At 46.6% G+C, this 7,221-nt stretch overlaps 1 protein-coding gene across 1 annotated transcript in view; it reads left to right on the top strand.

Moving 5' to 3' along the window:
* The window catches only part of tsnax (translin-associated factor X), a 64,043-nt gene that overhangs the window by 11,100 nt on the left and 45,722 nt on the right, over positions 1-7,221 (top strand). The window lies entirely within an intron of this gene.

The following is a 7,221-nucleotide window of genomic DNA, read 5'->3' on the forward strand; positions in this document are numbered from 1 at the left end:
ATCACAGTAGAACAGGAGTGTGTGTGTGGATCACAGTAGAACAGGAGTGTGTGTGTGGATCATAGTGGAACAGGAGTGTGTGTGTGTATCACAGTAGAACAGGAGTGTGTGTGTGTATCACAGTAGAACAGGAGTATGTGTGTGGATCACAGTAGAACAGGAGTGTGTGTGTGGATCACAGTAGAACAGGATTGTGTTTGTGTATCACAGTAGAACAGGAGTGTGTGTGGATCATAGTGGAACAGGAGTGTGTGTGGATCACAGTGGAACAGGAGTATGTGTGTGGATCACAGTAGAACAGGAGTGTGTGTGTGGATCACAGTAGAACAGGAGTGTGTGTGTGTATCACAGTAGAACAGGAGTGTGTGTGTGGATCACAGTAGAACAGGAGTGTGTGTGTGGATCACAGTAGAACAGGAGTGTGTGTGGATCACAGTGGAACAGGAGTGTGTGTGTGGATCACAGTAGAACAGGAGTGTGTGTGTGGATCACAGTAGAACAGGAGTGTGTGTGTGTATCACAGTAGAACAGGAGTGTGTGTGTGGATCATAGTGGAACAGGAGTGTGTGTGTGTATCACAGTAGAACAGGAGTGTGTGTGTGGATCACAGTAGAACAGGAGTATGTGTGTATCACAGTAGAACAGGAGTGTGTGTGGATCACAGTAGAACAGGAGTGTGTGTGTATCACAGTAGAACAGGAGTGTGTGTGTGGATCATAGTGGAACAGGAGTGTGTGTGGATCACAGTAGAACAGGAGTATGTGTGTGGATCACAGTAGAACAGGAGTGTGTGTGTGTATCACAGTAGAACAGGAGTGTGTGTGTGGATCACAGTAGAACAGGAGTATGTGTGTATCACAGTAGAACAGGAGTGTGTGTGGATCACAGTAGAACAGGAGTGTGTGTGTGTATCACAGTAGAACAGGAGTGTGTGTGTGGATCATAGTGGAACAGGAGTGTGTGTGTGTGGATCACAGTAGAACAGGAGTGTGTGTGTGTATCACAGTAGAACAGGAGTGTGTGTGTGGATCATAGTGGAACAGGAGTGTGTGTGGATCACAGTAGAACAGGAGTATGTGTGTGGATCACAGTAGAACAGGAGTGTGTGTGTGTATCACAGTAGAACAGGAGTGTGTGTGTGGATCACAGTGGAACAGGAGTATGTGTGTGGATCACAGTAGAACAGGAGTGTGTGTGTGGATCACAGTAGAACAGGAGTGTGTGTGTGGATCACAGTAGAACAGGAGTGTGTGTGTGGATCACAGTAGAACAGGAGTGTGTGTGTGTATCACAGTAGAACAGGAGTGTGTGTGTGGATCACAGTGGAACAGGAGTGTGTGTGGATCACAGTGGAACAGGAGTGTGTGTGTGGATCACAGTAGAACAGGAGTGTGTGTGTGGATCACAGTAGAACTGGAGTGTGTGTGGATCACAGTAGAACAGGAGTGTGTGTGTGGATCACAGTAGAACAGGAGTGTGTGTGTGGATCACAGTAGAACAGGAGTGTGTGTGTGGATCACAGTAGAACAGGAGTGTGTGTGGATCACAGTAGAACAGGAGTGTGTGTGGATCACAGTGGAACAGGAGTGTGTGTGTGTATCACAGTGGAACAGGAGTGTGTGTGGATCACAGTAGAACAGGAGTGTGTGTGGATCACAGTGGAACAGGAGTGTGTGTGTGGATCACAGTAGAACAGGAGTGTGTGTGGGTCACAGTAGAACAGGAGTGTGTGTGTGGATCACAGTAGAACAGGACTGTGTGTGTGGATCACAGTAGAACAGGAGTGTGTGTGTGGATCACAGTGGAACAGGAGTATGTGTGTGGATCACAGTAGAACAGGAGTGTGTGTGTGGATCACAGTAGAACAGGAGTGTGTGTGTGGATCACAGTAGAACAGGAGTGTGTGTGGATCACAGTAGAACAGGAGTGTGTGTGGATCACAGTAGAACAGGAGTGTGTGTGTGGGTTACAGTAGAACAGGAGTGTGTGTGTGTGGATCACAGTAGAACAGGAGTGTGTGTGGATCACAGTAGAACAGGAGTGTGTGTGTGTGGATCACTGTAGAACAGGAGTGTGTGTGGATCACAGTAGAACAGGAGTGTGTGTGTGTGGATCACAGTAGAACAGGAGTGTGTGTGTGGATCACAGTAGAAAAGGAGCGTGTGTGGATCACAGTAGAACAGGAGTGTGTGTGTGTGGATCACAGTAGAACAGGAGTGTGTGTGTGTGGATCACAGTAGAATAGGAGTGTGTGTGGATCACAGTAGAACAGCAGTGTGTGTGGATCACAGTAGAACAGGAGTGTGTGTGGATCACAGTAGAACAGGAGTGTGTGTGTGGATCACAGTAAAACAGGAGTGTGTGTGGATCACAGTAGAACAGGAGTGTGTGTGTGGATCACAGTAGAACAGGAGTGTGTGTGGATCACAGTAGAACAGGAGTGTGTGTGTGGATCACAGTAGAACAGGAGTGTGTGTGGATCACAGTAGAACAGGAGTGTGTGTGTGGATCACAGTAGAACAGGAGTGTGTGTGGATCACAGTAGAACAGGAGTGTGTGTGTGGATCACAGTAGAACAGGAGTGTGTGTGGATCACAGTAGAACAGGAGTGTGTGTGTGTGGGTCACAGTAAAACAGGAGTGTGTGTGGATCACAGTAGAACAGGAGTGTGTGTGGATCACAGTAGAACAGGAGTGTGTGTGGATCACAGTAGAACAGGAGTGTGTGTGGATCACAGTAGAACAGGAGTGTGTGTGGATCAGTAGAACAGGAGTGTGTGTGGATCACAGTAGAACAGGAGTGTGTGTGTATCACAGTAGAACAGGAGTGTGTGTGGATCACAGTAGAACAGGAGTGTGTGTGGATCACAGTAGAACAGGAGTGTGTGTGGATCACAGTAGAACAGGAGTGTGTGTGTATCACAGTAGAACAGGAGTGTGTGTGTATCACAGTAGAACAGGAGTGTGTGTGTGTGGGTCACAGTAAAACAGGAGTGTGTGTGGATCACAGTAGAACAGGAGTGTGTGTGTATCACAGTAGAACAGGAGTGTGTGTGTATCACAGTAGAACAGGAGTGTGTGTGTATCACAGTAGAACAGGAGTGTGTGTGTATCACAGTAGAACAGGAGTGTGTGTGTGTGGGTCACAGTAGAACAGGAGTGTGTGTGTATCACAGTAGAACAGGAGTGTGTGTGTATCACAGTAGAACAGGAGTGTTTGTGTGTGGATCACAGTAGAACAGGAGTGTGTGTGTGTGGATCACAGTAGAACAGGAGTGTGTGTGTGGATCACAGTAGAACAGGAGTGTGTGTGTGGATCACAGTAGAAAAGGAGCATGTGTGGATCACAGTAGAACAGGAGTGTGTGTGTGTGGATCACAGTAGAACAGGAGTGTGTGTGGATCACAGTAGAACAGGAGTGTGTGTGGATCACAGTAGAAAAGGAGCGTGTGTGGATCACAGTAGAACAGGAGTGTGTGTGTGTGTATCACAGTAGAACAGGAGTGTTTGTGTGTGGATCACAGTAGAACAGGAGTGTGTGTTTGTGGATCACAGTGGAACAGGAGTGTGTGTGTGGATCACAGTAGAAAAGGAGCGTGTGTGGATCACAGTAGAACAGGAGTGTGTGTGTGGATCACAGTAGAAAAGGAGCGTGTGTGTGGATCACAGTAGAACAGGAGTGTGTGTGGATCACAGTAGAACAGGAGTGTGTGTGTGGATCACAGTAGAAAAGGAGAGTGTGTGGATCACAGTAGAACAGGAGTGTGTGTGTGGATCACAGTAGAACAGGAGTGTGTGTGTGGATCACAGTAGAACAGGAGTGTGTGTGTGGATCACAGTAGAACAGGAGTGTGTGTGTGGATCACAGTAGAACAGGAGTGTGTGTGTGGATCACAGTAGAACAGGAGTGTGTGTGTGGATCACAGTAGAACAGGAGTGTGTGTGGATCACAGTAGAACAGGAGTGTGTGTGTGGATCACAGTAGAACAGGAGTGTGTGTGTGGATCACAGTAGAAAAGGAGCGTGTGTGGATCACAGTAGAACAGGAGTGTGTGTGTGGATCACAGTAGAACAGGAGTGTGTGTGTGGATCACAGTAGAACAGGAGTGTGTGTGTGTCGACCAGCCGTTTGTTGTAGTCCTTTTCTTTAAAAGCAAATTAAGTTGTTTATGATCAAACACCAACATTACACACTAACTACAGTTATAAAAGTCAAATCATAATCAACCACCCCTTTAATTTATGCCTGAAAACCATATTGATAATTTTGGTTTATTATTATGAATAATTATGGAAACAATTGGTAAATGAATAGCCTACATTTCAAAGTAATGTAATAATGTACTGTCCAAGATTATTTCTGTTTCATCACTAAACTCTCTGTATCTGAATATAAACTGAAGAAATATAATAGATAAATTATTTTTCAGACATCCACTTGTGATGAAATGATATATTTTACAATTGATTACTTTATTAATGTAATATTTGTACCTGTTAGATAGACTGCATTTGTTCAATGTTTAAGAATTCTTAAATTACTTACTATCTTTTATAATTAAAAATACAAATTAAACCCTAGATATCTGTTATCACAGAGTATTTTACCATGGCTGTAGTTTTTCTCATTTATGAATGTACAGGTGAACTGAAAGTTAATTTATTTAAGTAATTCAACTTAAAAGGTGAAACTAATATATTATATAGACTCATTACATGCAAAGTGAGATATTTCAAACCTTTATTTGTTATAATTGTGATGATTATGGCTTACAGCTTATGAAAACCCCAAATTCAAAATTAGAATATTGTAAAAAGGTTTTCATAAGTCACAGGAGTGTGTGTGTGGATCAGGAGTGAGTTCAGGAGTGTGTGTGGATCAGGAGTGAGTTCAGGAGTGTGTGTGGATCAGGAGTGAGTTCAGGAGTGTGTGTGGATCAGGAGTGAGTTCAGCAGTGTGTGAGGATCAGGAGTGAGTTCAGGAGTGTGTGTGGATCAGGAGTGAGTTCAGGAGTGTGTGTGGATCAGGAGTGAGTTCAGGAGTGTGTGTGGATCAGGAGTGAGTTCAGGAGTGTGTGTGGATCAGGAGTGAGTTCAGGAGTGTGTGTGGATCAGGAGTGAGTTCAGCAGTGTGTGAGGATCAGGAGTGAGTTCAGGAGTGTGTGTGGATCAGGAGTGAGTTCAGCAGTGTGTGTGGATCAGGAGTGAGTTCAGGAGTGTGTGTGGATCAGGAGTGAGTTCAGGAGTGTGTGTGGATCAGGAGTGAGTTCAGGAGTGTGTGTGGATCAGGAGTGAGTTCAGGAGTGTGTGTGGATCAGGAGTTAGTTCAGGAGTGTGTGTGGATTAGGAGTGAGTTCAGCAGTGTGTGTGGATCAGGAGTGAGTTCAGGAGTGTGTGTGGATCAGGAGTGAGTTCAGGAGTGTGTGTGGATCAGGAGTGAGTTCAGGAGTGTGTGTGGATCAGGAGTGAGTTCAGGAGTGTGTGTGGATCAGGAGTGAGTTCAGGAGTGTGTGTGGATCAGGAGTGAGTTCAGGAGTGTGTGTGGATCAGGAGTGAGTTCAGGAGTGTGTGTGGATCAGGAGTGAGTTCAGGAGTGTGTGTGGATCAGGAGTGAGTTCAGGAGTGTGTGTGGATCAGGAGTGAGTTCAGGAGTGTGTGTGGATCAGGAGTGAGTTCAGCAGTGTGTGTGGTTCAGGAGTGTGTGTGGATCAGGAGTGAGTTCAGGAGTGTGTGTGGATCAGGAGTGAGTTCAGCAGTGTGTGTGGATCAGGATTGAGTTCAGGAGTGTGTGTGGATCAGGAGTGAGTTCAGCAGTGTGTGTGGATCAGGAGTGAGTTCAGGAGTGTGTGTGGATCAGGAGTGAGTTCAGGAGTGTGTGTGGATCAGGAGTGAGTTCAGGAGTGTGTGTGGATCAGGAGTGAGTTCAGGAGTGTGTGTGGATCAGGAGTGAGTGTGGATCAGGAGTGAGTTCAGGAGTGTGTGTGTGGATCAGGAGTGAGTTCAGGAGTGTGTGTGGATCAGATGTGAGTTCAGGAGTGTGTGTGGATCAGATGTGAGTTCAGGACTGTTTGTGGATCAGATGTGAGTTCAGGAGTGTGTGTTGATCAGGAGTGAGTTCAGGAGTGTGTGTGGATCAGATGTGAGTTCAGGAGTGTGTGTGGATCAGGAGTGAGTTCAGGAGTGTGTGTGGATCAGGAGTGAGTTCAGGAGTGTGTGTGGATCAGGAGTGAGTTCAGGAGTGTGTGTGGATCAGGAGTGAGTTCAGGAGTGTGTGTGGATCAGGAGTGAGTTCAGGAGTGTGTGTGGATCAGGAGTGAGTTCAGGAGTGTGTGTGGATCAGGAGTGAGTTCAGCAGTGTGTGTGGATCAGGAGTGAGTTCAGCAGTGTGTGTGGATCAGGAGTGTGTGTGGATCAGGAGTGAGTTCAGGAGTGTGTGTGGATCAGGAGTGTGTGTGGATCAGGAGTGAGTTCAGGAGTGTGTGTGGATCAGGAGTGAGTTCAGGAGTGTGTGTGGATCAGGAGTGAGTTCAGGAGTGTGTGTGGATCAGGAGTGAGTGTGGATCAGGAGTGAGTTCAGGAGTGTGTGTGTGGATCAGGAGTGAGTTCAGGAGTGTGTGTGGATCAGATGTGAGTTCAGGAGTGTGTGTGGATCAGATGTGAGTTCAGGACTGTTTGTGGATCAGATGTGAGTTCAGGAGTGTGTGTTGATCAGGAGTGAGTTCAGGAGTGTGTGTGGATCAGATGTGAGTTCAGGAGTGTGTGTGGATCAGGAGTGAGTTCAGGAGTGTGTGTGGATCAGGAGTGAGTTCAGGAGTGTGTGTGGATCAGGAGTGAGTTCAGGAGTGTGTGTGGATCAGGAGTGAGTTCAGGAGTGTGTGTGGATCAGGAGTGAGTTCAGGAGTGTGTGTGGATCAGGAGTGAGTTCAGGAGTGTGTGTGGATCAGGAGTGAGTTCAGCAGTGTGTGTGGATCAGGAGTGAGTTCAGGAGTGTGTGTGGATCAGGAGTGAGTTCAGGAGTGTGTGTGGATCAGGAGTGAGTTCAGGAGTGTGTGTGGATCAGGAGTGAGTTCAGCAGTGTGTGTGGATCAGGAGTGAGTTCAGGAGTGTGTGTGGATCAGGAGTGAGTTCAGGAGTGTGTGTGGATCAGGAGTGAGTTCAGGAGTGTGTGTGGATCAGGAGTGAGTTCAGGAGTGTGTGTGGATCAGGAGTGAGTTCAGGAGTG

This window comes from Phoxinus phoxinus (assembly GCF_949152265.1).
Source record: "Phoxinus phoxinus genome assembly, chromosome: 14".
NCBI lineage: Eukaryota > Metazoa > Chordata > Actinopteri > Cypriniformes > Leuciscidae > Phoxinus > Phoxinus phoxinus.